The following is a 26,965-nucleotide window of genomic DNA, read 5'->3' as shown; positions in this document are numbered from 1 at the left end:
GCAGCAGCAGCAGTAGTAGCTTAGTGGACATAGTCTCAGAGCCAATCCCAGCCCTCAGAATCAGGATCTGCACTTTCCTCAAGACTCCTGTAGCACACGTGCCCATCACAGTTTAAGAACCACCACCTTCAGAGCCAACCCTTCCCCTCCCTCCGGCTGGCGTGTTCTCACAGAGCTGTCTGGCCTTTGGGTGTGCATCGAGGTGCCAGCTCAATGACAGTCATGTGACTCCAGCATGCACACAGGGAGTCAGATGGGGGTTTCTGTTAGCCCAAGGCAGAGGAAGGCGGCCTTTGGGGGAGTTGCTGAGCTGGTCAGATGAAAAGGAATGGAGGGAGTAGACGGGTTCACAGGTCAACATGAGGTCAGCATCAGAACCACTCCTTCTCCACCCCTCTATGTCTCTAAGAGAGACTGGCGCAGACATCAAACAGCAAAGATGAGCAGAGTCAGCCTCATTCCTGGAGAAGGAAATATGACTCAAAGTCATAATCGTGCTCCTACTGTCACCTCACAAAACTGTAAGCACCAGCCACACAGGACCAAGCCCTGCCCTAGAAAGCTTATACTGTGATTGGCCCAAAGGAGCATCTTGAAGACAGGCCCTGCCAAAAAGAGGAGGGGGCTCCATCACACAGGCTAGTGTTCCGGAGTGTGAGGAGGAAGAGGCAGAGGAGAAGGGGGAGGAGGGAGGGAGGGGGAGGAGGAGGAGGAAGAGGAGGAGGGGGGAGGAGGAGGAAGAAGAGGAGGAAGAGGAGGAGGGGGGAGGAAAAGGAGGAGGAGGGGGGAGGAGGAGGAGGAAGAGGAGGAGGAGGAGAAGGAGGAAGAAGAGGAGGAAGAGGAAGAGGAGGAGGAGGAAGAGGAGGGGGGAGGAAAAGGAGGAGGAGGGGGAGGAGGAAGAGGAAGAGGAGGAGGAAGAGGAGGAGGAGGAAGAAGAGGAGGAGGAAGAGGAGGAGGAAGAGGAGGAGGAGGAGGAAGAGGAGGAGGAGGAGGAAGAGGAAGAGGAGGAGGAAGAGGAGGAGGAGGAGGAGGAGGGGGAGGAGGAACAAAAGCTTCCTGCCTTCGTACGAAGAAGCAAAGAGTGGGGAGAGAGCCACTTGCCGCATCCACAGCCAAGGTGGCCACCACGGAGGAAAGCCAGCTTGCGAAGAAAGGCCACATGCAGCGTGCAGCCAGAAGGCAGGAAGATTCCTGACTTCATCTGAGCAGCTGCAACCAGACAAGGTGGAAGTTCCACGAGCACAGAGAAACCATTCCTCAAAGACCCTTGAGTTTCTATCGCTTTCTGTCAAAGGCCAAGAGCAGATAAGGCGTCGGAGACCCTCCTGACACCAACACAGCTCCTGAGCGCAGAGTACTTCAGGCTCCCCAACGCGAGATGCATCTTTGTTTTTGATTTTTTTTTCTTTGCAGAAGTGACAGGCTTGGCATAGTATTAGTTTGTTTTCTGTTGCTATAGCAAAGTGCATAAACACTTCTAAATATGAGTTTTATTTAGCTCACGTGTAGGAGGCTTAAAATATAAGATCAGCCAGCTCCATCTGCCCATCCTCTACTCAAGGCTCCCTCGATCCTGTCACAACATGGCAGGGACTCAGAAAGAAATACCCACATGCAGAAGAGATGGCCTCTCTTCATAAAAATGCACTCTGAAGAGCAGTGACCACCCCCAACCAGGAGACAACAGTAATCTGTTCAGAGGTAGTGTCCACAATGATCTGATTTCCTCACAATGGGCCTTATCTCTTCCTTAAAGCTCCCTCCACTTCAGCACTGCCACTCAGAGAAACGAGTCTCCAGTATATGAACCTTGGGGCCCACAAGTGAGAAAGGTATTATAAAAACTCAACGGTGGGGCTGGGGAGGTTTCTCAGTTGGTAAAGTACCTGTCAGCCAAGCATGAGGGCCTGAGCTCAGATTCTCAACACTCACATCAAGATCTGGGCATGGTGGTACATGTCTATAACCCCAGCAGTGGACACAGGGAGATAGACAGAACCCAACCATCTTGTCCAGTGAGTGAGCTTCAGGTTTGTTGAGAACTCCTGTCTCAAAAAGAAAAGATGGAGAATGATCAAGAAAGATACCAGATGGCAACCTTTTCTCTTTATATGCATGCTCACAAGTATGTATGCACACCCACACGAACATGTACACTTTGTACACACACACACACACACACACACACACACACACACACACACCTGCTTTCAGCAATTCAAGGCCAAGTCAAAGAGGCTTGAAGAAAAGAAGGTTGAGGAGAGGTGTGGAACCTCCAGGACACTGGGCAGTGCAATGAGACTGGAAAGGCCAAAGTGGTCTCTGGGCTGAGAGAAGAAGAATCCAGCAACCACGGTGTGAGGGAGGGGAGTTAGCTATCTGCAGCCTCCCATTGGCTAACTCCAGTCTCACTGCTGGGCCAGCCTCTGAGAGCCTCCAGGTGAGGCAAGAAAGATAAACAGAGGAAGAATATGGGTCTGTTATAGGGAGCCTTGAGCCAGCAGGGGAAGCTGGGAAACCCCAAACAGTGGAGAAGATCACAAAGCTCCCTAAGTCCTCAGACAAGCATGGCTCCTTACAAACATTGGCTTTGAACACAGCAACCGGAGATAACTATCAGACACCCTCTTTTCCTTTCTAAAAGAAAGGGGTAGATCTCTGACCACAGACAAATTACCAAATTCACGTTACCCAACAGCAACAGGAAAGAGAAACAACAAAGAGCAAAGCAGATAATAAGCTTATTATAACTGTGTGGGTGTTAGAAACATACTTGAGATTCTCCATGGTAGACCAGAAACCAGTGACCTTTGGTGAGAAAAACAAAATAGCAGAGAGAGAGAGAGGGAGAAGGAGAGAGAGAGAGAGAGAGAGAGAGAGAGAGAGAGAGAGAGAGAGAGAGAGAGAGAGATCTAGTTTAGGAATCATGAGTCACACGGATTACTGTTAAATATTCTTTTCATTTTTTTAAACAACTTTAAAGTATGACAACCAAAAAAGTAAAAGAACCATTCTTAGCTCAAGTACTCTACAAAAACATACCACAGGATGAATCCAGCCCACAGGCCACAGTTTTCAAAGTCCTGCCCTGCGATAAATCACACAAGATGTCCAGGGTTGCCACCCACTTAGAGGGAGTGCCTTCACCTTGACACTTTGTAATATGTGCTAAGTGTATAAAGCTTTATCTTATGCCTGAAGGTGACTTAGTTTCTTCTGCCTGTGCAGACTCCCATTGGGTACTCTCTCAGGGGTTCCTTACCACAAACAGTTACTTCTAGTAACAGGATTTCAAACGCAGTGGTGAGTTCTTAGTACGGTCCAATGCACAGGCTATGATAGTGTTTCAAATTTTACTGCACTTATAACCATGAATAGTTCTGTGTTTTGTAAAGCCAAGCAAAAGCAGGCCGCAGCTCTGTGGAGGATGGGGGTCACCTTCCTAACACCTGTGAAGAGAAACTTAGTTTCATGCTCAAGAATCAATGCTGTGGGGGCTGGGAAGATGGCGAAGTGTCTGCTTGCCTTCAGAGCAGGAGAACCTTAGTTCAATCTCCAAAATCCATAAAAGAAAAAGAAAAAGGAAAAAGTTGGGTATAGAGGTGTGTGTTTGTAATCTCAGCACTGGGGATGTAGAGAGACAAGAAGCTCTCCGGGGCTCGTAGGCCAGCCAGCACAGCCTTTTTGGCAAGCTCCAAGTCAATGAGAGACTGTTGGGAAATGGATGACTCCTGAGAAACAATACCTTAGGTTAGCCTCTGACCTCTACACATATGCACACATGAATTATACACACACACACACACACACACACACACACACACAAGAATGTACACCTGAGTCATTTGAATGTCATGTATGATGTAGGAGATTTCTATACCATGTGTGCATGCTCAGTGTATGGTAAAGGTTAAGCATCTCTGAGCTATGTCCACTGGCCTGCAATGCCTCCTACAGTTATCACAACAGCCATGAATGCCCTGTCAGTTTCCAAACAGTGCATCCTATCAGCTGAGGTGTATCTAGAGGCAGAGAGAGACAAAGGTCAGACAATTTTGCACAAATATTTTTAACTCGTTCAGCTTTCCCAGAGCCTTGGGAGAGGACATGCATGAGAGTGGCCCAAGTTTCCGTGTATCAGCTTCTTATCCATTGCCTCTGCCTTGCAGATGGCTGCTCTAGTACAAGAATGTATAAGGTGCCACCCCTGCACAGGTGCTAGGAAACCCCAGCAAAATATCTGTATAAACTCACCACAGGCCCACAGTTGGCACTAACTACATAATTTGGAGAACCCAGATGTAGAATGAAAATATGGTGTGTCTATCTAAAACCATTCGGAACACCAAGACACCATTGAACAGGATTAGGGAGTTCACTGCAGGGAGTTTCTGAGCAGTGCCCCTGCATGACCCACGTAGGCCACCATCCTTCAAAGCCCCTGGTGGAACTGCAGGGCCATCTTAACAAGTTTGTGTTCTTAACAACTGCTTACACACACACACACACACACACACACACACACACACACACACTTTCATTTTGTCTTTTGCCCAGAATCTGTCCTATGCTGAAAGAAAGGAGAAGTTTACTGAGGACACATTTAGGATCACATCTAGGAAGAAGGGGACAATTGTGAAGAGGTCTTCCCACTGGCTGCACTGGCCCTAGGCTGCGACTCTGCAACTCTGAAGCCTTCTGGATTTTGTTACCTGTTAGGCAGATAGGTGAGTATCTTAATCAGGGTTTCTTTTGCTGTGAAGAGACACCACAGCCAGGGAACTCTTAAAGGGGAAAACATTTCATTGGGGCTGGCTTGTAGTTTCAGAGGTTCAGTCCATTATCATCACAGCAGCATACACGCAGATGTGGCGCTGGAGAAGCTGAGAGTTCCATATCTTGAAGGACAATACCACACTAGGCCTAGCTTGAGCAAATGAGACCTCAAAGCCCTTCCCCCACAGTGATGCACTTCCTCCAATAAGGCCACACCCACACCCAGTCCAACAAGGCCACACCTCCTAACAGGGCCATTCCCTATGGACCAAGCATTCACAAGCTGAGTCTATAGGAGCCATTCCTATTCAAACCACCACTGTGGGCTCTACAAAAGGCTATTTGAAAGCAGACACAGGGGCTTGGAGAGATGGCTCAGAGGTTAAGAGCACTGACCGCTCTTCTAGAGGTCCTGAGTTCAAATCCCAGCAACCACATGGTGGTTCACAACCATTTGTAATGCGATCCGATGCCCTCTTCTGGTGTGTCTGAAGACAGCTACAGTGTGCTAGATGGATAGATAGATAGATAGATAGATAGATAGATAGATAGATAGATAGATAGATAGATAGATAGATAGATGGATAGATAGGAAGAAAGAAAGAAAGCAGACACAAACATTAGCACACCTAGGTCCAGCTTTCCATCTTGAAGCCTGGGTTTCATGAAATAGCACAGATGGTTTGCAATTAGTTTTAAAACTATGGTGAGGCTGGATTTATTCCTGCCCAAAGCATTTTATACATTCCCATGGAAATAAGAATTAAGCCATGGCTGGCACAGCAAGTATAGATCCACATGATGATATAACGGTCAAAAGGCTTCGCCAGACTACACAACAACCCGCATTTCCAGACAGAGCCAGAGAAATGGCTCAGCAGTTAAGAGCCCTGGCTGCTCCTCCAGAGGACCTGGGTTCTGTTCTCAACACCCATACAGTGGCTCAAAGTTGTCCATAATTCTAGTTTTAGGGGATCTGACACCCTCTTTGCTTCTGAGACTCCAGACATGCATGTGATGCATATAGACACATGCAGGCAAATACTCGTATATGTAAAATAAAAATAAATAAACCTTTAAAAAAAGACAGACAGGGCTGCTATGCGTTTAAGTGGGCTGCAAAGCAAGTAGGGAAAGTGTAGAAGGAGTTTTATGACTTGCCCTACCAAACTGAAAAACTGAGTTTAAACATCCTACTTGGAATTTTCCAGAAACTAAACTTTTATATTTGGGGTGTGTTTTTTTCGTTGGCACTTTGGTAACAAATTGTCACTTTAAAAATAGCTTATTCAGTGCAGTTTTACTGTAAATAAGTTCTCTGTGGTGGCTATTCATGGTTGTTAGCTTGAATTAACTAAAACCCAAGTGGCAGGGCACATCTGTGAGAGAAATTTCAAGTCTTTTGAGGTGGGAAGACATACCTTTAATCTGGACCACACCTCCTGATGGCAGCCTACATGCCAGACATGGAAGAAGGAAGCTTGCTCTTTGCCTGCTTGCTCTTATTGGCAAGTCCATTCCTTCGGTGCCCTTAGAGCCTGCTTCTTCAGGATTCCAGTAATACACTGAAGACCAGCCAAGACATCCAGCTTTGTGGATTGAGCAAATACTGGATTCCTGGACCTTCCATTGGTAGACAGCCACTGTTGGATTGGCTGCATAATAGCACCTCACTCTAGACCTTAGCATAACTGAGGCCATGATGGAAATACCACTCAGGCCTTGGAACCCAGCACAGAGGCAGCACCACCTGCCAAAATGAAAACAAAGACATAACCGTCTGAGTCCACAGTTCTGGGAACATCTCTAATATACTAACCTTTCCTTGTTGGCTTCTGTTGTTCCACCTCTGAATGCACTGTTCTCGCTGAGGTATCTCAATCCAGGATGTGGAGTTTGTACTTAAAACCTCACCCCGAGAAAGGCTTGGGACTGTACTCAGGTCCCAAATGCCCAGTGTAGTCACTGACCAGCTAGTAAAGACTCACTATTGGCTCGAACCTGTGTCTAAGTAGTCTTCTCTGGAGGATACCTCACAACAGCTAGACCACAGCCTGCAAGCCATTATAATCATATAAATTTATATTTATATTTATATATCATTAACCATGCATGTATTATATTTAATATATTTACATTAAATATAAATGTATATATTTATATTCTATATATTTATAAATGTGTGTTATGTTATATATTTATAAATCTATATTATATATTGTATATTTATTATACATAAATATATATGTACTGTGTACAGTACTTATAAACTGGCTGTTCTTTTGCAAGGCCACGCAAACACAATGAGTAGCTACTCGATGTGCTCACGTAGCACCAGTGTTGGCAAACATGGAACTCCCCCAGAATAGCAATGATACAGTTCCTCCTTGATCATTACCTGATGGAGCTGGTCACTGTCATTAAGAGACTGTGTCATATATAATATATATTATATATTGCATTTACATCTATATAGTATTCATATATAATATATATTTATATAGTGAAAATATTTATAGAATATATACACATATATGTATGTATGTATACTCATTCTATAAGTTCTGTTCCTCTAGACAACCCCAACTAATGCACCCACTGTGGTTTTTATTGAAGAAAGAGTCATTCCTCCAGTCTCCCAGGGATGCTCAAAGCTTCTTATACATTAGCAGTAAAGATCTTTTGCTTTTTCCATCATTAAAAAATTCTGCACATCACAACGTTTCACTGTAAAGTGAGTGGCTCTGTCTACTTACTGCTAGAGATACGGTTCCTGAAAGTAGGCCAATACCAAGAAGACTCTTCATGGATTTACCGTGTCTTGCATTCTCTTCAAAAGACCAAAAGAAGTCTGCCACGTTGTCTAAAAGTTGCCTGCACCCTCTGTGAAGAAGTATTCAAAACCATCACAACATCTGCACTTCCTAACCTGCTTCTCCTTGAGAAATCTAATGGTGGTAATGTGTCCAGGAGACAGCCCTAAGACTAGGCTGCTTTATTCAGAACCACAGGAAAGATGGGAACCTACTCCCATCAAGATCTACTATTCTCAGTAAGAGTTCAGATTTCTTTTAGGTTTTGGTGTTGTTGTTGTTGTTGTTGTTTTGCTCTGAATTCAAAAGGTACAAGAATGTTGAAAACAGACTCTCCCTAAAATCTTCTCCACATTCTCTTAGTGCCAGTGACCAACTCCAGGTCATCTCCAGGCAGATGCTGAATACATAACAGTATGTGTACTACTGTTGTTCCCGGGAACACCATGTTAGCCGATACTGGTGCTATTCAGGTAAATATACCCACCATTTGTGTTTGCATGACAGTGCAAAAGAACTGCCAGTCAGTCTATAATACACAGCCACAAGATTTCCTGTGAAACATTATCCTTAGGTGTCCACATATTCTACCTGGTTAAAGTTCTGGTGGGTTGTTGTTGTGGTGGTGGTGGTGGTGGTGGTGGTGGTGGTGGTGGTGGTGATGGTGGTGGTGGTGGTGGTGGTGGTGGTGGTGGTGGTGGTGGTGGTGGTAGTGGTGGTGGTTGTTAATTCATTTACTTTACATCCCAATCACAGCCCCCCTCCCTCCTCTCCTCCCAGTCCCACCCTCAGAAGCTCCTCCCCCCAGTGCCCCCTCCCCTTCTCAGAGAAGAGAATCCTCCGAGTGCACCCTGTCCAGAACATCAAGTTGCTAGAGGACTAAGCGCATCCTCTCCCACAGAGGTTTGACCAGGCAGTCTAGCTAGGGGAAGGGGATCCAATGGCGGGCAACAAAGTCAGAGAGCCCCCGCTCCAATTGTTAGATGACCCACATGAAGACCAAGCTGCACATTGGTTACAAATGTGTAGTGGCCTATGTCCAGCCATTGCATGCTCTTTGGTTGGTGGTTGAGTCTCTGAGCCTCCGTGGTCCCAGGTTAGTTGATTCTGTAGGTCTTCCTGTGGTGTTCTTTCCTCATCCGGCTCTCTCACTTCTATCCCGCACTCTTCCACCAGACTCTTCGAGCTACAGCTGATGTTTGGCTTGGGATCTCCGCATCTGTTTTCAACCGCTGTTGGATGAAGCCCCTCAGAAGACAGTTTTGCTAGGCTCCTGAAGGTCTCTTTTGAGCAGAGCTGTAAAACTCTAAGGATTGACTTGTTGCTTTAAGGCAACTTATAGTTGGAAACACAGGAAATATTATCCTATAATCACTTTCACTTTCAAAATGGCACCATCATGGGACTCTGTGTGTGTGTGTGTGTGTGTGTGTGTGTGTGTGTGTGTGTGTGTGTGTAAGTGCAGAAGAAGAGTGAAAGGGTTCAGGAACTTTCAGGAGTCAGTTCTCCTTCCCTCGTGGGTTCTGGGCATCAGATTCGGGTTGCAAGGCTTGAGTGACAAGCACCTTCACACACACACACACACACACACACACACACACACACACACACACACACACACACACACACACTGCACCACTTGCACCACTTTGTGGCTCAATAGGCAAAATCCTTTTTCGTGATATTTCAAAAACTTTGGCCTGGAGGTCTCAGCAGTAACATGGAGTACCATGCAAGCCAGATGCCCTGAGTTCAATCCCTGGGTCCGACAGAGTGAAAAGTGAGAACCACCTCCCAAAAGCTGTCCTCAGACCTCCATAAGCATGTTGTGGCACTTATGTGCCTGCATTCACGCGAGCACACACAAAATAAATACATGAAATGTAATAATGGAGAAAATTCCATACTGATCTCAGTATTTTCAGGCCCTGAGAGTTACCTGGGGCAAGGGATTGGTTTACCAGGGAACTGAGCCTTCCTGTTTTGCTTTATTTTAAAATATTGGTTTTAAGATATATAGAGAAAGTACTTCTTGATTCCCAATCCAAGTAAATTCAGTTACACGTTCTTAAATATGTTTTGATATGCATGTACACATATATATGTACATATTTATAATTATAAATAAATATACATATATCTGTACATATATACATATATACATATTTTTAAAGACCGATTCTCATAGAACAACTTAGGCTGGCCTCAAACTTGTTTTCAGCCAGTGATGACCTTAAACTTCTGATCCCCCTGCCTCTGACTCCTGAGTGCTGATTACAGGCATGCAGCACTGTGTTTTATGCACCCCAGCCTGTGTGGTACTGGAGCTCTAACGGCGTTTGTGTAGACTAGGCAAGTACTCTGCCAAGCCTAAGTTCTCCTCTGTGCACATCAGGAGGCTGCAAGATTTACAAAACGACATTAGCAGAATCTCTAAGTAACACACCCTCGGGTGGCCAGTTCTCAACCACACCTCCCCAAAGCACCCAAGTCTTATTTTAAGTGTATATAGGACACACACATATGGGCTGGCACTGGTGGGGGTAAGGGGGGACAAGGAAAAAAACAATTTATTGCAAGAGGGAGAAAGAGCGCAAAGCAAACAAAGCAAATTCCATAAGTGAAAGAAGGCGGGAGATGAGAAGGGGGCAGGACCAGGCCGGGAGCAAACGTAGTTACCAAGTTGTCAGCAAAAGCGCAGCATGAATTACAGCTTCGGGAACAAAGAGAATAAGATTGAAGCAGCAGAGATATTTCATCATAATCTACATAGACCACTGAGTTTATTTGGTAGTTAAGGAGGTAATGGCTTTCTTTCAAACTCATTTTAAAAGTTCTTTTTTTAATGGTGGCAATAAATGTTTTTTAGTGCTGGGACTATATCCACTAGAGTGGCCACACGGCCACATTCAACCCTTACATAGGATGCTTAATGAGGTGACTCCAGTTTAGCTAAAATATTCTGTGCTGTTTCAACAATTTCATACTTAGGGGAACTAACTCACAAGGTATAGAGACAGTGGGCGAGCGAAGAGGGATTTCGCCCAGGGTGTGAGGCACCCAAGGGTTTTTCTTAAGTATGATGGCAACTGTTTCTTCCTCATAAGGTGCTAAGTGGCTTGAAACTTTAACTGGGGCATAAAAACAAATTAACAGAAGTAATGTATGAAATAAGCTTATGTCAGGATCCAATTACAGCATCAAGTTATGCTAAAAAGTTGATTGATGTGTTTTAACATCAAATAGCTTGGAGCCGAGGGGCTAAAACAGAGTTTCGGCCTTCCATCAGCCCTAATGGAGAGCCAACCACGGAGGCATCCACGTGCCATCTGTCTAGCTTGAAAAGATCTATTGCTTCTCAGGAGCTGCAAAGCTAGATCGGGCTTTGTTTTACTGTAGTATTAACTAATTATCATATAAAGAAATCCCCCTTTAAAATCTTCATCTCATCAGGGAGCGGGGAGATGGATCAGTTGATAAACTGCTTGCTGAACGAGCACAGAGTCTAAGTTCATATTCCAGAACCAGCCTAAACCTGAGCGAGGCAGTGCGCACCTGTAAGCCCAGGGCTGGGGAGGCACAGGGTCCTGCAGCTTGCCAATGGGCCAGATACCCCAATCAGTGAGCAGAGAGACCGAGGACAGACTCTGTCTCAAAATCTCAGAGAAAGGTACCCAGCATAGACCTGTGGCCTCTACACACATGTGCACACATGCACGTGGATCCATACACACTTACTACAAAAACGTTCCTTTTTACAAGTGTCTGTCCTATTAAATCAGGCAGCACTTTCAAATCTGTTGTAACTATGGGAAGAAGCATGCGTATTCGCCCCCCACAGCTCATGTGAGGATTTAGAAATCTGAACTCCAAAGAAAAGCAGGAAAAGACAGCAAGTGAAGGAAATGCCTGCAAATTTTTGCTTAAAAAAACTAACCCATTTGCAGTTGGTCATAGGTACACATGTGTGTCTATGTATGCGTATGTTTTAGGCTTTCATTTACCGCAATCTTTTTTAAAATAATTTTTTGAGATTATATCATTTCTCCTTCCCTTTCCACTCTCCAACCCTTCCCATGTATGCCCCCTGCCTTTCAAATTCATGGCCTCTTTTTCCATTAATTATCGTTACATATATTCATGTGCATACATATACATATATGCATATAGGAATACACATATACATTCAGGAATCCATATACATGTAGGAATATATTCATATTTATTAAATATATGTGTACCTATATATACATATAGGACTACATATACATATGGAATATATATGTGTGTATATATTCATATATGTTCGTATATATGTATACGTAAACATGTATGTTCCTATATGTATATATGAGTGCATATACATATATATGTATATATTTTCCTAAATACATTAAGTACATATAACGTCATTTGCATGTATATTTTCAGCCTGACTGACAATTTAGTATTGGAAAGCCCATTAGTATTCTTTTCCCTGGGGCACTATTTGTGCCCAGCTCCAGTAGATCTACAGCTCAGCACCTGAACCTGAGGCTCAGGGATCATTGCAGAAGAAGGGGCAGAAAGATTGTAAGACACGGAGGATGAAGGAATTCAGTATGAGTTTGAGTCTCCCAGAAATGTCAGAAGGTACACATGAAGCCTCACCACCAGGACTGCCTAAGCATGACCTGACCAAGAATGACACCAATGGACATGCTAACAGGGAGAGAGGAGAGCTCACAAGGCCTGAACCCTAGGAGAAGAATTACTGTAGCAGTCTCTACATTAATGTCATTCCATTATTAATATACTATAATGCAATATATTTTAAAAGATACTTTTATATCCTTACAGCAGAGCTGGAAAACAAGTACTGAAAATCTAATTGCATTCAAAATTAAACATATACACTTAACTCTGAAGAAGCTTGGGTGCTGGGGAGTGATGAATAATTAAACGACTCAAAAGCAAACCAATGGGGAGAAAGGCTACATTAAAAAAAATACCAGAGACATCCAGGCATAAATCATGATTTATAACCCATTCCAACTTTGACCCCATAGAAAGCCAGAAAGATCAAAGGTGATGATTCATTATATATTTATTGTTTGGCCAAAACACTACTCATCCGTCTTCATTTTTAAAGATATATATAGAATTTGTACAAGTTCTCACAGATAGAACTGTTGCAGGGTAATTATTATGTGCAGAATTTATCATAAAATCTGCAGCTAATAGGACAACATGACTAATTCAGAATTTGACTCTCTCTTTTCAGATTTAAAGCCTTCGCTGCTCTGTAGCCAAAAGGTGGATGCTGCAATGCGTCATGGGAAGATGGCTTATGGTTCAGATGAATTCACCATAATTCTGCAGAAACCTTACTCTTTAATCCTCTAATGACAATGTCGCTAAACAGAAGCCACTGCTACCATCATTAATACATCCACACATGACCAAGCTAAGAAATTCCATTTGGAAACTTTGCATCAGAAAATGTCAGTTCCACTGAATTTGAAGTGAGATTGCTATTTCATTGTTCTTATTGTTTTGTTTGGTTTGCTTTGTTTTGTTTTCTGAGACAAGGTTTCTCTCTATACTCCTGGCTATCCTGGAACTCTATCTGTAGACAAGGCTAGCCTCAAACTCAGAGATCTAGCTGCATCTGCTTCCTGAGTATTGGGATTAATGCATGTGCCACCGCAGACTGCCATTTTAACTGGTGATGCCTCAATCAAATTAAAGAATCTTTTTCTAGGCAGCTCAGAGAGAGCTAAAACAAACAAACAAAAAAAATGAAACAGATGATGTCATATGTTTGCTTCAACTCCAAAGTGTAATGGAATCCATGAACAAACACTGAAACTAGAACCCGACCTCAAATCTTGTTGTGAAATACCTACAAGACCTCCAGTTATCTTACACTGCTGTTATTACAGTCCTAAAATGTAACATAATGCTTTTTAATATTTTATGAGATGCTGTGCCCTTGTATTTGGAGAAGAGAGGAGAGAGATTCACAAAAAGAAGCTATGGGGCTGGGGGTGTAACACAATGATAGAGCACTTACTTGGCACCCATGAAGCCCTGGGGTCCAGGCCAGTACCATAAAAAGTAAAATCACGCAACATAACATAAGCCCAGGTCTTGCTATGCAAACAGAACAGAAGACGCTACGGAAGAGCATAAACTCCCCCACACCCCAACCAGCACAGTCAAAACACTAGGATGTGGAAGAGAGGGCTCCAGCCCCCAAGCTTCCCTCTCCACTGGTGGGGAGCCTTCTGCTTGGTTTGCCTAGATAGAAGACCTCGTCACACTGAGTTCTCTTGAGCGACATCCATAAGCAGAGACGCTAAAGAACACTAATTCCAAGGTCGAATTAGTTAAAACATAAGACCTGGGGATACAGCTCAGTTGTAGAACCCTTGCCTGCACCCCACCCCACCGAGGTTCCATCCTCAGCACTGGACGGGGAGCCAAATGGGATGTACTGTTCTTAGGGATTACTGGAGAGTAATTATACTATACTCTGTGAGTCCCTGAAGGAAACAATCATAGTGGTAAGTAGGTGGTTGGGTGTTTGGTTTTCTCTGTGTTCCCTCCATCTCTGTCTGTTTCTATGTCTGTCTGTCTCTATCTATGTCTGTCTGTCTCCCTCTCTCTCTCCCTCTAGTCCTTTCTGTCTCTGCCTCTCTGTCTCTGTCTCTCTGTCTGTCTGTCTCTCTCTCTCTCTCTCTCTCTCTCTCTCTCTCTCTCTCTCTCTGGCTTTATCACTAGAGTTCTCTGAAAAGCACCTGTGTGGAGCAAGAGACTTGACACAGCACACAGCTCTCTGACTGCAAGCTGCCGTGTGGGCCTTCAGAAAATGCAGCATTCAATGTGGAAATCAGGTGGGATGTCTGTGGGACAAGAGCAAGAAGTGGCCTCCTGTTAGGAAGGCAAGAAGTGGCCATTTCCCACCAGAGAAACCCTGAACCAAGCCAATTGCCATGCCAGACTTTGAAGTCTGACCCACCAGAGGCAAAATCCAACTGTGCTTCTCTCCCAGCTGTAGGACCTTTGTCATTTGCTGGGCAGATCCCTCTGTTGCAATGACTTAAATAAGATGATGCTCAAGCTGAGTGGTGGTGATTGCTGATGCTGGTGCACACCTTTAATGCCAGCACTCGGGAGGCAGAGGCAAGCACATCTTTTGAGTTCAAGGCCAGCCTGGCCTCTGAAGAGACTTCCAGGGCACCCAGGGTCACAGTGAGAAATCCTGTCTCAAAAAAAAAAAAAAAAAAAAAAAAACATCATCACCACCATCACCATAATCATCATCATTACCATCACCATCTCACAGACAACTGTGAATAGACTTCAAGCACATTTAGACCCTCTGGAGAATTATGAATGACAACCATGAGACAGCCCACCATACATGAAGTGGTGAATCCCTGCCTGCTGTAGGTTCAACACCCACACCCACTGCCAGCATCAGTCCAGCTCCCTCTGAGGAATTGCCCTTCCATCATATATGCTCTTAAATAGGGTGATGATTAAAGACCCTCACACCCAGTACAGAAGCTGAAGCATACAACTTCCTCCTCCCACATGTGCACATTGGTACAGAAGCCAGAGGACCCAGGCTGAGCTGATAGGCTTCTTTCCACCAAGACACTGAGTCCTAGCAACAAAAAGTCAGGATAGAGAGCAGCCAGTGTGGGTGGCAGGAGTCTTCCCGAGCCCGGGGAGCTACCTATTAGATCCCCGTATCAACACCCAGCTCTGGACCGGCAGCGTTTATAAATGCTGGCCCCTAAGGCCATTCAACTGATTAACCTCATTAAGCATGAAAACAACGATTCTCTAATGTTGTACACATCTGCAAAGAGACACATCTAGAACAGGTTGGGTCTACTCCTTAATGGAATCTGAGAAAAAAAGCACATGAATAGAGTGGGAAAGAAAGAAGGCCCAGAAGTTAAAACGGGGCACTGCTCTTAACAGAGGAACCAAGTTCAGTACCCAGAACCTGTGCTGGATGACTCACAACTACCTGTAACTGAAAGGGGATCCAGTGCCTCTCACTTCCAAGAGCACCTATACCTCTGTACACACAAGCACACACAGAAAGGAAGAAAGAACGAAAGAAAGAATGAAAGAAAGAAAGAAAGAAAGAAAGAAAGAAAGAAAGAAAGAAAGAAAGAAAAAAAAGAAAAGAAGAAAGAAAGAAAAAAGAAGAAAGAAAGAAAGAAAGAGAGGAAAGAAGAAAGAAGGAAGGAAGGAAGGAAAGAAAGAAAGAAAAGAAGAAAGAAAGAAAAAAGAAAGAAAGAAAGAAAGAAAGAAAGAAAGAAAGAAAGAGAGGGGAAGGAAGGAAGGAAGGAAGGAAGGAAGGAAGGAAGGAGGTAAAGAGTAAACTAAACCTCTGTCCCATGTATGGTTTGCATTAGGCTGTGTCCTTCATGATCTAAGGGAAAATGGAGACATCTCTACATTTGAAGCAGACTATGTTTAAGGGGGGAACTGGTTTCCCAGCAATGGGAATTGTTCAGAAGCCACAGCGGACACTGGGAAGTTCAGAGTTCCAGGACTGCAGGAAGATATTGCTGCCCAACAGGTAAGACACAGAGGGTAGGGTCAGCATCAAACCAGCCCAGGGCATCAGAGCCTCCACAGAAACCAGAACCATGGCATGCCTGAAGCTACAGAAACTGAAGCTTACGCTGCTGCCTCCAGACCCTGTCCCCAGCAGGAAGGCAGAAACAGGATGGAAGATGTCTGGGCTTGTGCCTACCCTCCTGCCTGAACATCCCATTGACCAAAGCCAGCCAGATGAGAGTGGAGCCTGCAAGGGTCATCTCCTGTCCCCTTAAGCAGAGTAGAGGAATGACACGAAATGGGTCTGAGGTAGAGAGCCAGGACTGGCAAACAAACGGTCTCACAAGAAGCGTGTGATTTCATAAGCATGATCTAGGCTGCCGTGGGAACTTCCTGTCTAGTCAGGTTTCATCTTTCATATGAGACAGAATACTTGCAGTCACTGTATTAGTCAGCCTTTCATTACTACAGCAAACACTAGGACAATGTAGAAAGAAAAAAGATGTATTTGTGCTCACAGTTTGGAAGTCTCCACCTGGATTGGTTGGTCCCTTTGCTTTGGACCCAGGGTAATGCAACATATCACAGGAGTGTGTCACACAGCTGAACTGCTCACCTTATCACTAGGAAGAAGAAGAAAATTAAAGACTAGGGTCCCATAATTTCCCAGTGGGGTATACTTCCAATAACCTAAAGACCTCCCACTAGACCACCACATTCTATTGATACTTCTCAACCAAGACTTTACACGTGGTCCTTCAGGGGGGACAGGGGGCATTTACGACCTGAGCCAAAGAAGTCACTTACCTTCTATTCCCCAAATCCAAATTATCCCACCACCATCCCACCAAGAAAATTATGTATTAGAAAATTTCCTTTCCCTCTTCCCCAGATGATCTGTGGACACCAGTGGCACTGGCTGTGGGTGCTCCTAACTCCCATGGGCATTCTATCTTATGCCAAAAACCAAATGGACCACACCTGTCCTCTTCAGTGCCTCTAGAGTAAAAATCAAAGCTCTGAGTGAGCATTGGCAGGGTAAGGATAGTGCATGGGTCCTTTGGCCCCAGCTCCCCAGGGACATCCTTGGGACAGGCTGAATTTGTATATAATTAAGATTTCCTCAGCCAAATCTAATAATGATTTTTTTTCTTCCTAGGGAATTTCTGATAAGATTTCCTTGCAAAGGGACCATCTCTTAATGGGATTAGAGGGTCACAGTGGTCCCCCGAGACAGTGTGTTGGAAAACCATTTTGGAAGAAAACACAACTGGGAGAGAATGGTAAACATGGCTGCTAAGAGACAACTTCCGACATTGCCATCGATGCAGGGTGGCTCTATTTCTGCCTTGACTGCCGAGGGAGTGGGCTGGTATTTTGAGCACCCTGATGAAGAATTAGAGAGAAGTGTTATTGGAGTGCACAATGTTGACTTTGTCATGTGCCCAGGCATAGGGCAATCAGACCACAGGGGAATGGGGAGAGTGATGGCTACACCCCACTTGCTGTGAGCATCGACACTCCTATTGACTCCTGTTGACATGGTGGGGCTGCAGAGTCAAGTACCCTAACAAGAACATGTGCTCCAAGCAACTACATTTGCAAAGACTCAGAACTCTGGCTCAGGCTGACTCAGGACCTATGAGAAACATGGGCCTCTGAAGAGGTGGAGAGACAGTTGGATTAGAAATAGCTCAGATATTGCCCAGACAGGTGGGCACTCTTGAGACTGCAAGGGAAAAAAAGAAATAAATAGCTCAGATACATGAAGCCAAAACATTCCTGCTAAGTAGAATTACTACAGCTAGGGTAGGAGCTGTGACCTTCCCAAGAGGTCACGAGAATATCCTGAATTCTTTTCCTGGCCTTAATTGTGTTGTCTTTGTTCATTTTGAAGTCTCTGTTTAAACAGAGATATAAGTAGTGTCACGCAATAATAAATTTCTTCAGCAGGCAGTCTTCTGTCTCTGTGGATTTTGCATCTGAAGATTCAAATAATAAATCAAATATATATTTTTTTATCTTTAGTAACTTGAGTATTTCTTATTTACATTTTGGTTGTTATTCCCCTTCCCAGTTTCCGGACCAACATCCTCCTAACCTCTCCCCCTCCCCTTCTATATTGGTGTTCCCCTCCCCATCCTCCCCCCATTACCACCCTTCCCCCAACAATCACGTTCACTGGGGGGTACAGTCTTGGCAGAACCAAGAGCTTCCCCTTCCACTGGTGCTTTTACTAGGCTATTCATTGCTACCTATGAAGTTGGAGCCCAGGGTCAGTCCATGTATAGTCTTTGGGTAGTGGCTTAGTCCCTGGAAGCTCTGGTTGCTTGGCATTGTTGTTCATATGAGGTCTCGAGACCCTTCAAGCTCTTCCAGTCCTTTCTCTGATTCCTTCAACTCGGGTCCCATTCTCAGTTCAACGGATTGCTGCTGGCATTCGCCTCTGTATTTGCTGTATTCTGGGTGTGTCTCTCAGGAGAGATCTACATCCAGTTCCTGTCAGCCTGCACTTCTTTGTTTCATCCATCTTATCTAGTTTGGTGGCTGTATATGTATGGGCCACATGTGGGGCAGGCTCTGAATGGGTGTTCCTTCTGCCTCTGTTCTAAACTTTGCTTCCCTATTCCCTGCCAAGGGTATTCTTGTTCCCCTTTTAAAGGAGGAGTGAAGCATTTGCATTTTGGTCATCCTTCTTGAGTTTCATGTGTTCTGTGCATCTAGGGTAATTCAAGAATTTGGGCTAATAGCCACTCATCAATGAGTACATACCATGTGTGTTTTTCTGTGATTGGGTTATCTCACTCAGGATGATATTTTCCAGTTCCATCCATTTGCCTATGAATTTCATAAAGTCATTTGGCATTGTTGTTCATAGCTGAGTAATATTCCATTGTGTAGATGTACCACATTTTCTGTATCCATTCCTCCATTGAAGGGCATCTGGGTTCTTTCCAGCTTCTGGCTATTATAAATAAGGCTGCTATGAACATAGTGGAGCACGTGTCTTTGTTATATGTTAGGGCATATTTTGGGTATATGCCCAAGAGAGGTATAGCTGGGTCCATTCAAATATATTTTTTTTATTTCCAGAAAGTTCCAGAACTCAGATTTGCCATGAATTTGGACACCATGCTGAATTTGTATGAATTAAGTGCTTTGTGGGTAAGCCCAGTTATGGCCTCTCCAGCATTCATTACCTGGAACATTGTTCACCTGGGTCTCATTGAGTGCACAGTCATGCCCACGGTGGAAACATCTGTACTAAACACATACAATGTTCCTGTCATCAGTCTTTAAACAACACACTGTAACAACTCTTCCCATAGTGTGTCCCTTGCACCAGGAATTACAGGCCATCTAGAAATTCTTCAGATGTAGCTGAGACTTGGGCCTCTGTGTACCTACGCTTCCTGGGTGGGATGCCTTGGCCAAATCCTTCGCTGATTTAGTTGCTCTTTTCATTACTATCATCATAAATGACGAGTCTTTATTAATTATGTGTCTATGTATGTGCGGGTGTGTCTGTGTCTGTCTGACTGCGCCTGTGCACATCTCAGCTTGTGTGTAGAAGTCACTCGGAAGACAAGTGTCCGGAGTTGGTTCTTGACTCAGAAATAAGACTCAGATCTTCATTTGTGTGAGAAGCACCTTTATCCACCGAGCCAGCTCTCCAGCCCAAGGCTCATCTAAAAGATGTCAAAAGATGATAAAACACTGAAGAAAACAAATGAACAACAGCAGCAACAAAGCAAAAAGCAGCCTGCCACTGATCTAAGTTCTAAGCAGTCGTCGTTCTCGGTTTCAGTACGATGTAAGTTTCACTGGCCTGACTTTTCTATTTATCCTTCAATAAACATTGCGTTCTACGTGGAAATAGATTCTGAGAATTCATTACCTCCATGTCAGCACACACAGGGCCTCCCCTGCTCTGCTCGTCGTTCTTATCTTCTGTCCCATGGTAAAGTGTATTTCTGTGTTTAAATAGGAGCTTCAAAATAAGTAGAGACAACACCGCGGTTAGAAAGACCAGGAAACTAAACTCAAGTTAATTCAATTGTGTCACTCAGTGTGACCACTGGAGTGTTTGCGTTTAAATTTTTTTCAACTGCAAAGACATCTGAAAGCCACTAAAATCCATCCGGAATAAACAGAGGCGACAGAGGTACTAGAGTTTGTGCTGAAGGAACATTTTCATGAGTTACTGTCACATTAAGTTCATCGCTCACGACGGTTCCCATCCATTTGTGTATCTGCTCATTTGTGTGAAATAAATGTTTGAAATTAAAGTTAATAAGAAGTACTCTTTGCAAGCCTGGTGCCACATTCCTGCAACTCCAGCAACTTGGCAGACTGAGCCAGGAGGAGGAGCGTGATTTTGAGATTCGCCCTTGCTCTAAAAGAAAACCCTATTTAGGGAGGAAAAAGCATTGTGTTCTCAGAATCGGCTGTGCTGTCTACTGAGCCTGACTATGTAGAGATAAATTTGAAATAATTGACAAATCTCCAAATCGGCAAATAACTTGAAAAGAAATGTTGCTTTTCACTACACAAAAAAAAAATCCACATTTTTTTTAGAATTATGAGCAGGAGAATCTTCATAATGCTCTTGGCAGGTGACCATGGCACATAGCTTTACTTCCAGCACTCGGGCAGATCTCTGGATTCGAAGTCAGCCTGGTCTATAAAAAGAGTCCAGGACAGGCAGGGATACAAGAGAAACCATGTCTAGGAAAACAAACAAACACAAAAATCCTCCTCACTTAAAAGAATCCAGCAGGGTGGCTGAAGAGATGGGTCAGTGGTTAAGAGCACTAACTGTTCTTCCAAAGGTCCCGAGTTCAATTCCCAGCAACTACATGGTGGCTTATCATCATCTGATAGGATCTGAGTTCCTCTTCTGGTGTGTAAATAAATACATCTTAAAAGCACAGCAGGATTGGGATGGTAGCTCACTGGGAAGAGCGCTTCCCATGCAAGCATGAAGGCCTGAGTTTGAATTTATCTTGACCACCAGATTTGTATTAATATTCTGCAGCTGGCTGGGGATTTTCCATGAACCCAGTCATACTTAACTAACCATAATAACATCAATAATGGAGGGCTTCAAGGGCATCGCTCCCAACAATTCTTAAGAGGCTAGAGAGAAAAAAAAGACTCTCTCCTACAGGGTGACAGCGCTGGGGGGAATTGGAGGGAGATCATGGCAGGTAGACATGATCAAAACACATTGTATAAACGTATAAGATTTTCAAAGAATAAATTAAAAATGATCTTTTAAAACAAGAAATTTCTAAGTGGGAATAAAAGCAATCCCAGAACTGACAACCTGGAGGGTCAGCATATTTGATTTTGTACTGGAGCTCCAGTTATGGGCTCTTCTGCCCTCTAGATGAACCTTCCAGATCCCCAGCCTCCCTCCACCCAAGGATTTGTACTCTCTCCATGTGACAAAGCGTGCATACCCCTCTGCCAGCTCTCTTTCCACACCAATGCTTCTGCAACCAACACGTTTCTATCCCTTACTGTGTCTTGTCTGGGCGATGATTAAGTCCACCAGACAACAGCTCCTTCTCAGGCTCCCTGTGGTTGTCTGAGTCCTCCAAGGAGTTTGAGCAAGATGCCGGGTTAGAACCTTAGGAAACAACAAACAAATTCAGACAGAACCCTAGGTCTCAGCTGATATGGGGCACCCTGACTGTGGGAGACTGGGGGAGTAGGACGTTGGGGACAAGTCTAGCAGAGCCTGGATCTCAGGTGATTCTCCTGGCAAGAGAACAGACTCTGTTTTGTGATGTCATCTATCTGTCAGACATCTAAACACCCTCTCTAAGTTCCTTCAGCTGTTGGGGGAGGGGACAATTTGTTACCTCACCAACTAGCCTCTGGAAGGCCAGAGTTGGAATCCTAGCTCCGTCACAGTGAGCAGAAACCCCTTAGCTTCTTGCGTCTAGGGGACTCACTGTCAAATCACGATTCCTCCATTGACCTCTTGAGGGTCAGGTGAGAAAATGTCTCTCCCTCCAAGCCCCGGGGCACTGTACATGTTCAATAAGCAATAGACTTACACCACAAATGTTATGTGAACAGAAATTGCCCCCAAAGAAGATAAATAGACTGCACAGGGTAAAGATTATTCATGTGACAAAAGGTGTCAAATAAATGTCACTTAGCTAAAAGAAGACATGGTGGCTATTGGCAAGGCAAATATCAAATTACTGCAGTAACAACAGAGAGAAAAATCTTTCTGCACTGTGTCGTGTGGGTATTGATTGAGACATCCCCTTGGGACTGTTAGTGTTTCCACCTACACAGGCCAGCTGAGGGACGGGGTGGAGAGTGCAGAGGAAAGGGAAAAGGAAAGAATAAGGACGAAGACCTGATAGAGAGAGAGATGAGGAAGAGGGAAATCTCTTTCCCTTGTCCAGAATTAGATGTCCTAAAACTTAGAGAAAGAGGAAAGGCAGCCAGCCAGCCACATCAGAAAAGGGCCCAAACCAGAATGGATAGTGAATCACAGTTCGCTCTGCTCCTAAACAATATGGCTGAATAGCAAACAAATAATGAGACAATGTAGCTATGTGGCCCAGATGTCGCCTGTAACTTTCCAAGAGGGAAGAAAAAAACTCTTTGAACATAATCTGATGGGGGTTGAGAGGCTGGAGTGATGGCTCAGTAGATAACAGTATGTGCTGCACTTGCAGAGGAACTGGGTTCAGTTCCCAGCGCCATCATGGCAGCTCACAACTGACCATAACTCTGGTAGGGTATGTGACATCCTCCGTTAGCTTCTGAAGGCCCCAGGTGTGCATGTGGTGCACCGACAGGCATGCAGGCATAACACTGGTAGACATAAAATAAAAACAAATTTTAATCTAGTTTGGGAAGTGACATCAACCTTGTCAGAATATTAACACAGAGTAGGATTGAGTTATATCTGGATAACAGAACTGAGCAACCTTTTCTCCTTGACACCTTGATTAATCTTTTAAGAACTGGAAACAGCTTACTCTTTGAATCAACATTTAAATTCTAATTTTCATGAAGCAGAGGTTTCCTTAAGGATAGTTTAATGTAGGCTTATATACAAGGGCTAACAGAGGAAGTCAGAAGAAAGGATGGCAGGAAAAGAGCATGGTGTGGCCTTCCCCCAAATCTAGGCATTGGCTAGTCAAGTAAAGCAAAAGAATCCTGTGTGAACTCAGGCAGTCCTCTTGGATTAGAGATGAACTAAACATTTTTTCAGAGGAAAGAAATGAAAACAACTCACCAATCCTGAAACTGAAGTAGAAATAACTTCTCTGGTTCTGACTCCGGGTCCTTTGGAAATGAGTTTGTCATCGTAGAACACCAGATACGTTAGATGGGAATCCCATGTGTGTAGATAGGAGCTGTGGGAAAGGGGAGAACAGGCTAGGGCAGAGGTGACTCTTTGTGTTATAGGAAGTGAACCCCAATGACAGCTATCTGTCCAATGACAGAGCTTCAACCAAGTACCAATGGGAAAGCACACCCAAGATTTATGGGGGTTGGCGGTGGTGGTGGTGGTGGTAGTGGTGGTGGTTGTGGTGGTAGTGATGTCAGTGGTAGGGGGAGGGGAGAGGAGGAGAGGGGTCATGGTGTGGGGAGCTGGGCAGGGGTCATGATGGTGGTGGTGGTAGAGGTGGTGGTGGTGATGGTGGTAGGGGAGGGGGAAAGGGTCATCATGGTAGTGATGGTATGTATGTATGTCTATAGGCCCTAACTCACCAAGTCTGGTTCAAAAAACCTTTTATAAGAAGCCAATAAACTGTATTATTGGTGCTGGGGAAATATCGGGAGCCTGGCTATTAAGGTAGCATCCTGTGGCCAGATGGCTTTCTGAACTCAGGGCAGAATGGAGGACTCCCTTTCTCAGCAGGGCTTCCTGTCTCTGCTTGTCTTTGTCTGAAGAGTGTCCCAGGACACAGGTGTCTGGCCTTGTCTAAAAAGTGACTTTGTACAGAGCTCTGGGCAAGGCTGGGTAACTCAGCACAACCATCCCACTCTGGCTTCCTGCCTGCATGATAATTAGGTGCTGTGCTATAACCAGTCAGCCCTTTTCTGCTCACTTGATTGCTATGACCAATTAGACCTTTCCACCCATACCACTAAAAAAGTCCTGATCCCTGAAACAATAGACTTGTCTCACTACAAAAAAGAAAAGAAAAAAGAAAAAAAAGAAAAAAAAGAAAAAGAAAAACAAAAAAAACCTACAGTGGAAATTTTTCTTCATACTTTGGTTCTAGAGTTTTATAGTCTTCTGCCCTAATTCACCCCAGAGTCAAGGTATGAATCTCCTTCTGAAAAAGGACAGCACTCGGTTTTTCAGAAGATCATTAGAACATTACCATCTACTACTCCTGCACAGACTTGGGGAGATGACCATGAAGATCAGGATTCCAGTCCCAAGAACTCACAGAGAAAGCCAGGAGTGATAGAAGACTCTAACCCCAGTACTGATGAGGCAGGGGCCCTGGGATTTGCTTAACAACAAATCTCACTGAGTCAAGGGGCCCCTTCAGTGAGAGACAACATCCTCAATACAGTAGAAATGTGCTGGGTGGACACCTTTAATACCAGCACTTAGGAGGCAGAAGTAGGCTGATCTCTATGAGTTCAAGGCCAGGCTGATCTGCAGAGCAAGTTCCAGAACAGCCAGGGCAAGGCAAAGAAACCCTGTCTCAAAAAAAGAAGACGGAGATAGATGATAGAAGATAGATAGATAGATAGATAGATAGATAGATAGATAGATAGACAGACAGACAGACAGACAGACAGACAGACAGACAGAGGTAGGTAGATAATAGGTAGATGACAGATAAAATCTGGCACTGACTATAGGCCACCACATACAAGGACACACATGTACACATAAACCTGCACATATATACAAACATAAACACACACAGAAAAAGACTCTGAGCCCTTTAGAAAGCCAAGAGGGGTTTCTGAAATTTTGGCCCATCTAATTATGAACCAAGTTTTTTTTTTTTTTTTTCCTTTCTGGGGATGAACCCAAAGCATTGCATATGCTGGGCAAGCACTGAGCCTACATTCCCGTTCCAAAATTAAATACTCTCATGGAACTACAAGACAAAAGAACAACAACAAAAAGAACAGTTTCAGAAAGATTGCATGTTTGACCTGCTAGAAGAAGCAGCATGGTCTGGACACGTAGTACTTAGTAGCACAAGAGCTGGAAACTCCACCTAAACAAAGGGGATCAAGAGGGGCCTCTGGACACCTTTGTGTTTACTTGATCTTACAAGAGGGCCTTGGATACACACTAGTTCAAAACCTTCTGCATAGGAAGTTACTAAATAGTTATGGATTTCTGAACAGCATGAACATCCATCCTGAGGGGCAAATCACAAGGTGGCTTTGTCAAGATACAAATGTCATAGAGTCATGAACACAAACGTAGGTGGCACATGGCAGTCATAGGACATGACATTTTGGTGCAGGCAAGAGACACGGCTAATAATAAGATGTCTTGACTATTGCTGGGGTCACACAGTGTGCCTTTTTTACAGTCAACTTTCTAAAAGTAGAAGTGCACTTTGAAATAAGGTTGAAAGTATACATTTAGTATACGAAAGTGCATATCAAAAGTATACTAAGTGTATACTTTTGTCAATTTTTTTGCAACTGTATATTAAATGCCAAAGCCAGTATCACAGTCCTTTAAGCCCTGCACTTGGGAGGCAAAATCAGGCAGACTTCTATGAGTTCAAAACCAGCCTGTTTACGCAGTCCCAGGGTAACCAGAGCTACACAGTAAGACCCTGTCTCAAATAAGCAGACAGCCCTCTGCATCAGCACTCATCTACTGTAGGTAACTCCCCAGCATCAGATATTTCCTCTCTGGGCATATTCCTCAATTCAGGGGCTTTTGGTGATGAGGAATTAAATGTCTCTGGCACACAGAGAGAAATTAATTAGCACCCACCAAATGAGTGACTATTTCATTCGCGGCATGAATTTATATTTTGCTTTTGTCACAGCTCAAAAAACACAGAGCCACATCTCTGTAAAAATTAGTTCTGCTCCACAGTTTCTCCTGGAGCTGCAGAGACACCCCCTTGGGCTATTATTTGCAGTATTTACATCTTTTTTTTTTTACTGAATTATCAAGTGAAAATCCAATTGTTCCTAATGGTGCTCACTATGTTCCCCATTCTCGTATATGAAAGAGTTTATTGTCCATTTGTAGTAATTAAGACATGGGTGTTATATGGATCCATAAAAATCCTTCATTAAAGCCAGCAAAGAGCTTTTCATCAAAATCATCGTAGCCAAATATTTATTTAAAAATAAAATCCAAATTAAACTGAAGCACTCCCCACACACCACAACAACAAGGACACCATAACCAAAAATGCTTTGAGATGGTGTTGGCCTTGGTGGTTGAGAATCCAGAGGGGTTTCCAACCTGTAACTGTATTTTCTGACAGAACAGGAAAGCAACCCTAAGTAGCAGTCCATCATGGCTGGCTATAAAGAAATGAAGTAATTATCTGTAGGAAATAATTCACCGAGATGCTAACAGTTTAATAACGTTGAAGTATTTGCATTTCAACATTATTGTTTCCAAATGGTTTCATAATTGTTTTAGATTTGCAAAAGGTGCTAGTACAAGAGCGAAATAAAGAGCAACACAAGATTTTTGCAGTTGATACAATCAATTAGACGTGTTGTGAGATACGGGGCAGGGACCGGGCAGAGGCAGGGGGCTGTGGCGGTCTAGAAGAAAGTGGGAAAATCAATGGGAAAATCTCAAGCCTCCT

The 26,965-nt window shown here is 44.0% G+C and overlaps 2 long non-coding RNA genes across 12 annotated transcripts in view; one reads left to right on the top strand and one right to left on the bottom strand.

Annotated features, from left to right (window-relative positions):
• Nucleotides 1–21,954, bottom strand: part of LOC102555697 (uncharacterized) — a 61,302-nt gene extending 39,348 nt beyond the window's left edge. For 4 of the 10 annotated variants that reach the window (XR_015686094.1, XR_015686095.1, XR_015686096.1 and 1 more), the window contains exons 1-3: nt 21,623–21,932; nt 16,676–16,780; nt 14,593–14,835 (exon numbers count right to left, since the gene is read on the bottom strand). This is a non-coding gene — a long non-coding RNA (uncharacterized LOC102555697). Of the gene's footprint in view, nt 1–14,592; nt 14,836–16,675; nt 16,781–20,055; nt 20,149–21,622 lie in introns of all 10 variants that reach the window. The other 6 variants (XR_015686091.1, XR_015686092.1, XR_015686090.1 and 3 more) reach the window with 4 other exon arrangements.
• Nucleotides 1,757–18,158, top strand: LOC108350739 (uncharacterized). 2 transcript variants are annotated; one of them, XR_015686100.1, is made up of 6 exons: nt 1,757–1,832; nt 4,558–4,727; nt 7,959–8,062; nt 8,766–8,868; nt 12,853–13,093; nt 17,317–18,158. It is a non-coding gene; the product is annotated as an uncharacterized LOC108350739 (long non-coding RNA). The 2 variants fall into 2 exon arrangements; XR_015686099.1 differs by lacking the exon at nt 17,317–18,158 and having other exon boundaries at nt 12,853–13,115.
• Nucleotides 21,955–26,965: the final 5,011 nt, after the last annotated feature.

The sequence above is a fragment of the Rattus norvegicus genome, chromosome 4 (assembly GCF_021556685.1).
Source record: "Rattus norvegicus strain SHRSP/BbbUtx chromosome 4, alternate assembly SHRSP_T2T, whole genome shotgun sequence".
NCBI classification, from domain to species: Eukaryota; Metazoa; Chordata; class Mammalia; order Rodentia; family Muridae; genus Rattus; species Rattus norvegicus.
This window is presented reverse-complemented; position numbering and strand designations above follow the sequence as displayed.